General features: G+C 40.6%; 1 non-coding gene across 1 annotated transcript; it reads right to left on the bottom strand.

Annotated features, from left to right (window-relative positions):
* Nucleotides 1-212: 212 nt before the first annotated feature.
* On the bottom strand, nucleotides 213-321 carry LOC120107654. Its single transcript, XR_005509352.1, has one exon. It is a non-coding gene; the product is annotated as a small nucleolar RNA R71 (small nucleolar RNA).
* Nucleotides 322-7,639: the final 7,318 nt, after the last annotated feature.

Here is a 7,639-nt window from a genome sequence, read left to right as displayed (position 1 = left end):
TCTGTATCTTCATTTAAAGGATTTTGAAGAATTGAGCATTACATTTAGAGTGCCAAACGTCACCGAGGATGTCCTCAAGTTGACATTGTTTCCTTTCTCTCTAAAGGATAAGGCCAAAACATGGCTAAACTCTTTGCGACCTAGATCAATAAGAAATTGGCAAGATATGCAGAGAGAATTTTTAAAGAAGTTCTTCCCCACACAAAGGACTAACTTTTTGAAAAGACATATCAGCAATTTCCAACAAAAAGATAATGAAACATTTTATGAATGTTGGGAAAGATTTAGAGACCTTCTTCTCTCATGCCCTCATCACGGATTCGAAACTTGGAGAACCATTAGCTTCTTTTATGAAGGTTTATCTCCACAGTTGAAACAATTTGTAGAGACCATGTGCAATGGTAGATTTTTAAAAAACAACCTGATGAGGCATGGGAGTATTTGGATTCCCTTGCTGAGACTGCCCAACTTTGGGATAACGGGGATAGAAACAACAAGTCTTTGCCTAAGCCTACTAGCTCTGTACATGGAGGCTTTTACAACCTCAGAACTGAGGATGATCTTCACGCTAAAATGGCAGCCCTCACTAGGAAGGTAGAAGAAATTGAGTTTAGGAAGGTTGAGCCTGTCAAGACTATAGAGCTTAGAAACGAGTGTTGTGGTATCTGCGATATGTCGGGTCATACTACTACTGATTGTCCCACCATACCGGCATTCAAAGAAGTCTTGCACGATCAAGCAAATGCTATGAACTCCTACCAAAAGCCTTATAACGATCCATACTCGAATACCTATAACCCTGGTTGGAAGAATCATCCAAACTTTAGGTGGAGAAACGATCATCCTCAACAGTCACACCATTCAGCTCCTCCACCTGCACATCCTCCTTATGCACCATCACCTTCTCAAAAGCCAAATATCGAGGATACATTGCAATCCATACAAACTTTTCTACAAGGTCAAGCTAATATCAATGCTCAAAATACTCGAAATTTTGAAGACATAAGGAACCCATTATCAATGTTGACTACCGTCCTAAGTACCCAAGAGAAGGGTAAGCTTCCAGCTCAACCCCAACCTAACCCACAAGTGCACGGTAGTAATAATACGGCTCCTTCTAGTTCACATACAGAGCATGCAAAGAGCATCATGACTTTGCGTAATGGGAAAGTCATTGATCAAACTGTCCAATTGAGACCGCAAGTCACTTCTAATTCTGATGCTCCCAAAGTCGATGAAAGGGACAAAGAAGAAGTTGAGGTCCCAACTTCTACTAAGAAAGTTGAATGTCCTTTTTCTCCACCTTTTCCACAACGGTTAAAGCCGTTGCAAAAGCTCGAACCTAATTCTGAAATTCTTGAGCTTTTTAAACAAGTAAAGATCAACATACCTCTTCTTGATGCAATCAAACAAGTACCCTCATATGCCAAATTTTTGAAGGACTTGTGTACTGTTAAGCGCCGATTAAATGTTAAGAAGAAGGCATTTTTAACTGAAAATGTGAGTGCTATTTTGCAGCACAACATTCTCCCTAAATATAAAGATCCAGATTGCCCAACCATCTCATGCATCATAGGCGACTTTAGGATAGAGCGAGCATTGTTAGATTTAGGGGCGAGTGTGAATTTGTTGCCATATTCTGTATATGAGCAACTTGGTTTAGGTGAGTTGAAGCCAACCTCCGTCACTTTGCAATTAGCTGACAGGTCAGTTAAAATTCCAAGGAAAATTATCGAGGATGTATTAGTCCAAGTAGACAAGTTCTACTTTCCTGTCGATTTTATTGTATTGGACACACATCCGGCTTCGAACTCACAGTCTCAGATTCCGGTCATTTTAGGACGTCCATTTCTTGCAACTTCTAATGCATTGATTAATTGTAGGAATGGCGTCATGAAGCTTTCTTTTGGTAACATGACCTTAGAATTGAACATTTTTAATGTGTGCAAACAACCCAATGATTCCGAAGAGAGTAAGGAGGTTGATTGGGTTGAAACCATCGCAGAAGATTATTTGTTAGCTAAAGCAATTAACGACCCATTCAATGATAGCTTAATTGATTGGTGTCCTAATGGAACCAATGGTAATAATTTGTCAGTCACACCTATTGTGGATAATCTAGATATCAAGATGGTCAATGGGTGGAGACCAAAAGAAGGAGAATTTGAGAGATTGTCGCCTCGAGAGGTGAAAATAGAACCATCCCATGAGCAAGCACCCAAGCTCGAATTGAAACCCTTACCAAAGGAACTTAAGTATGCTTTTCTTGGACTCGAAGATACTTTTCCTGTAATCATCTCGTCTGGACTTGATCATACCCAAGAAAAAAAATTAATTGATGTTTTAAAGAATCATAAAGGAGCCTTAGGGTGGTCTATTGCCGATTTGAAGGGAATTAGCCCCTTAATTTGCACGCACCGGATATATTTGGAGGACAATGCCAAAACCACAAGGCAAATGCAACGAAGGTTAAATCCTACAATGAGAGATGTGGTTAAGGCAGAAGTCCTCAAGTTGCTTGACGTGGGTATTATTTACCCAATTTCCGACAGCAAGTGGGTAAGCCCTACTCAAGTCGTTCCTAAGAAATCGGATTTGATGGTAGTAGAAAATGAACAAGGTGAACTAGTTCCAACTCGTGTCCCGACGAGTTGGCACATGTGTGTTGACTACCGAAAGCTGAATTTGGTCACACGAAAGGATCACTTTCCTCTACCCTTCCTAGACCAAGTGTTGGAGAGAGTTGCAGGGCATGATTTCTATTGTTTTCTCGATGGCTATTCGGGATATTATCAAATTGAAATTTCACCAGAAGATCAAGAGAAGACTACCTTCACTTGTCCTTTTGGCACATTTACTTTCCGACGAATGCCATTCGGGTTGTGTAATGCACCTGCAACATTCCAAAGATGCATGCTCAGCATCTTTGAAGACATGAACGAGAAATTTTTGGAAGTGTTCATGGACGACTTCTCCGTTTTTGGCAACACATTTGATGATTGCCTGCCACATTTACAAGCTGTCTTAGCTCGATGTATGGAAAAGAATTTGATACTGAATTGGGAGAAATGCCACTTCATGGTGCCAAAGGGAATTGTCTTAGGACATATTGTTTCATCGAAGGGCATGGAAGTAGATAGAGCTAAGATTGATTTAATTGCTAAGCTACCTGCACCCAAGACGATTAGAGATGTTAGATCATTTTTGGGTCACGCCGGATTTTATAGGAGATTCATCAAGGACTTTAGTGTCATATCTCGACCATTATGTAATCTCCTATCCCTTGATACACCGTTCAATTGGACTGAAACTTGCCAAGATGCATTCGAGAAGTTAAAGTCTATGCTTAGCACTGCACCCATCGTTCGACCACCCGATTGGTCATTACCTTTTGAGATTATGTGCGACGCTAGCGACTATGCAATAGGAGCTGTCTTAGGACAACGCAAGGATAATAAGCCATATGTCATTTACTATGCAAGTAAAACCTTAAACGATGCTCAAATGAATTACACTACCACCGAGAAGGAATTGCTTGCAGTAGTATTTGCCTTAGATAAATTTCGCTCTTATATCCTTGGTGCTCTTATTGTTATCTTCACGGACCATGCGGCACTAAAATATTTGTTGGATAAGAAAGAGGCCAAACCATGCTTAATACGATGGATACTTCTACTCCAAGAATTTGACATCACTATCAAAGATAAAAAAGGAGTAGAGAATGTGGTTGCTGACCATTTATCACGATTAGTTTTTCATGATTCAGTGCCACAATTTTCCATCAAGGACTCATTCCCTGAAGAGCAGTTGTTTGCACTTTCTAGTATACCATGGTATGCAGATATTGTAAATTTTCTTGTTACAAGCCGGATGCCGGAACATTGGGGGTCGACAGATAGAAAAATTTTCTTGCGCGAAGTAAAGAATTATTACTATGACGAACCCTATTTATTTAAATATTGCAATGATCAAATCTTTAGACGATGCATACCGGATCATGATATACAAAGCGTACTTTCTTTCTGCCACACTGATGCTTGCGGTGGACACTTTGCCTCTAAGAAAACTGTTGCAAAGGTCTTGCAATGTGGTTTCTATTGGCCTACTATGTTCAAAGATGCCCACGAGTTCTGCAGGACATGTGATCCATGTCAACGTATTGGAAGTCTAACTCGTAGGCAAATGATGCCTCTTCAACCCATTACTATTATCGAAATTTTCGATTGTTGGGGCATCGATTTTATGGGCCCATTTCCACCATCTTTTGGATATGAGTACATTTTAGTCGGTGTCGAATATGTGTCCAAATGGGTACAAGCTGTTGCTTGTAAGACCAATGATCACAAACCTGTCCTGAAGTTTTTAAAAGAAAATATTTTTTCACGATTTGGGATGCCTAAGGTCATAATTAGTGATGGTGAAAAACACTTTTGTAATAAGCCTTTTGAGACATTATTAAAAAAGTATGGTGTCACCCACAAAGTTGCTACCCCATATCACCCGCAAACTAGTGGCCAAGTAGAATTAGCTAATAGGGAGATCAAGCGTATTTTAGAGAAAACGGTGAACCCATCACGAAAAGATTGGTCCTTGAAACTATCAGATGCATTATGGGCCTATCGTACTGCATACAAAACCATTCTTGGCATGTCTCCCTACCGGCTAGTCTATGGAAAAGCGTGTCATCTGCCTGTAGAAATAGAACATAAACCGTATTGGGCAATTAGAAAATTGAATTTTGATTTACAAGATGCCGGTCTAGCTAGAAAATTGCAATTAAACGAGCTTAATGAGATTCGCAGAGATGCTTATGACAATGTTAAAATTTGCAAAGAACGAATGAAAATCTTACATGATAAATCAATTTTAAAAAAATCTTTTGAACCTTTGCAAAAAGTTCTTTTATATGATTCCCGCTTACATCTGTTTCCTGGTAAGTTGCGATCGAGATGGACAGGTCCTTACATTATAAAAACTATTTTTCCACATGGGGCGGTTGAGATTGAGAATCCACGGGATGGTAGAATTTTTAAGGTAAATGGACACAGGTTAAAATCTTTTCTTAAGAATTTTGCAGATGAAGAGGACTCCTTTTTCTTGGGGGAGCCTTCTTATGACTGAACATGAAGGCAAAGGTATGTGTATATTAGTTAGGATTATTTTTCTAGTTTTGTAGGTTTTATTTTCTGGATATCAACAGCTCAAGGTATTCCTCTTCTCTCCAATATTATTTTCTCTACTGTCTTTCATTATAGTTTTCTTGTATCTATTACATTGAGGACAATGCAACGTTTAAGTTGGGGGGAGGGAAGTATTTTGCAAAAAAAAAAAAAAATGTTTTTGCATTCTTTTCTAAGCAAATGCACAAGTATTTTCATATTGAGTTTGTGCAACTATTAAGGCAAGGAATACATGCGTACTATGACTAATTAGAGACCTATTATTAGATCCCCGCACATGTATTTAATGATTATAGGAAGGCCTCAGGAGTTCACATTTGTTTAATGCATTTTTATTAAGCCATATCTGTAAAAGAAGTACGAGTATCCTTGTCCGTACTATAAGGTTCTTCATTTGGTTTTCACATAAAGATAGAGGTTGAATACCCGGCTAGATCATCTAAGTGCCTTATGTTCCGATCTTGGTTGACCTATAGTCACGTTGCAGTCACATTATATGGTTTAGTTTACCTTCTCTATTTTGAAAAAAAAAATAAATAAATAAATAAATGAGGAGATGACAAGTCTAACCTCGTGGCGTAGTTTGGTTCGAGTAATTAAGCCCGAGGGGTGTTTTCACCTAATGCCTTGAGCCAACTGGATCAAGAGTCATTGGCCGAAAACTCGCTACATGGACCTTGCTAGAGCCTAAGGGGGTTGGACTATTGTAATCACCATATGTCTTTAAAAAAAAAAAAAAGCATGAATAGGGTTGGTCGGGCTGAACCCAGTGACATGTGGTAATGGCTGGTTTGACTCCATTGTATTGGACCTTTGTGTACTTTGGATATTTAGTTGGGATTGATAGCTCTTTCTTTACATACGAACCATTCTTGATGAATGTAGACAACATGTGATATTCTGAAAATTTGATAGATCAGGTTCTAATAAACTGTAGTAAACACTTGCGAACTTGAGTAGTGCACCTAAAATTCAAGCGGTACCATGTTGTGGTGGAGGTATTAGTGCTCTATGAAAGTCATTCTGTTTATGCGCACTACACTTTATTATTCCCCTTGCTTTGATAGTTGCCAAGCTTAAGAAAAATATATATCACATGTGTATTAGCTTAGGATTTATTTCATGTCATATCATTCATGATGTTTGTGGGTAACATCCCTGAAAACCCTCACGAGACAACACTCGTCCACTAGGGTAACCTAGGGGTTTAACGGCTTGTTGCACGTGCCAAGTGCAATCGTGATGCACTACGAAAGTGGGTACATATCTTAGTTTTTATGTCTTTAGCTTTAATAAAAAGTCAAAGGATTGACCAACACTTTTTGTACTCTCATGTTATTGTTTACTCTGAATTGCAAGGGACTAGCAATAAGCTAGTTGGGGGGTGTGATGAGAGCACAAAAGTGCGATCTACATACTACTTAAATTAATATTATTGCTAACAAATAATGACAAAAGTGCTGCATTAATTTCATATTTTTATTTGGCACAGATCAGAGTTTAAATGCGCATTGGGTCTAAAAAGATGCATCACCGCAGGTGACTAGCCAGCTGTATGGATCAATCCCAGTTACACACTAGAAGAAGGCTGAGTTCAGCCGTCCAATTCACTGCAACCGATTTCTAATAACCTGTGCATCTCATTTCGATGGAGCCCGCATCCATCCCATCCTTCCGCAATGGAACAAGCAAGGAATCCCAAGTCCCGTGATCATCCCGTGATCACCTCCCACGCGTCTGCCGCCTCCTCCACTGATTCTTCACATCCCAAATCCCGTGAATGGTCCCAGCATCCGTGAAACTCCCCAGCATCCCGTCCACCGCATCATCCCGTATCAGCCACCCCGTCTTCACTACATTCCAGCCGAGATCAGCGCCTCCCAGCAGCCCGTGACCAGCTCCCGTGCACAATCCCGGCGTTCGCCTCCTTCCCGAGCCCAACGCTCGTTCATCCACCTCTTCCAAGCATCCCGCCTACAGCCGTCCGTGAGCAGCGTCCCAGGATCCCAGCGTCCGAAGATCCCGCCGCAGCTCTCATCCATTTCAACCTCCCAGACCTCATCTCCCTCGCACGATCATCGGCGTCCGTTCTTGGCGCCTGATCCGCCCGCAACCTCCTCTCCACGCGCGATCAGGGGAATCTTAGCCTGACCATGGGCTCTGGGGCGATCTATATGAAGAGATCCTTCTCGGCTGGGGAGAGGGGGCTCTCATTTCGGGGAAGAAGAAGGCTCCGATTTGAAGAAGAAAGGAGTGGAGCCGGGCGGCTGCAGTGGAAAGAAAAAAAAAAGTGTAGAGAGAAACAGGGGATGCCCTGTTTCTGTTATTAAGAAAAAGAAAAAAAAAGAGTGAGAAAGAGATAGGAAGATGATGAGCTAAAGTCCTTGGTGATGGGTGAAGGGAGATCATTTGGTGTATCAAGTTCATGATGTAAATTCTAATCCTTTGCTTTAAATGAT

This window comes from Phoenix dactylifera, unplaced genomic scaffold (assembly GCF_009389715.1).
Source record: "Phoenix dactylifera cultivar Barhee BC4 unplaced genomic scaffold, palm_55x_up_171113_PBpolish2nd_filt_p 000945F, whole genome shotgun sequence".
NCBI classification, from domain to species: Eukaryota; Viridiplantae; Streptophyta; class Magnoliopsida; order Arecales; family Arecaceae; genus Phoenix; species Phoenix dactylifera.
The sequence above is the reverse complement of the archived record's forward strand: the minus strand, read 5'-3'. Positions and strand labels throughout refer to the sequence as shown.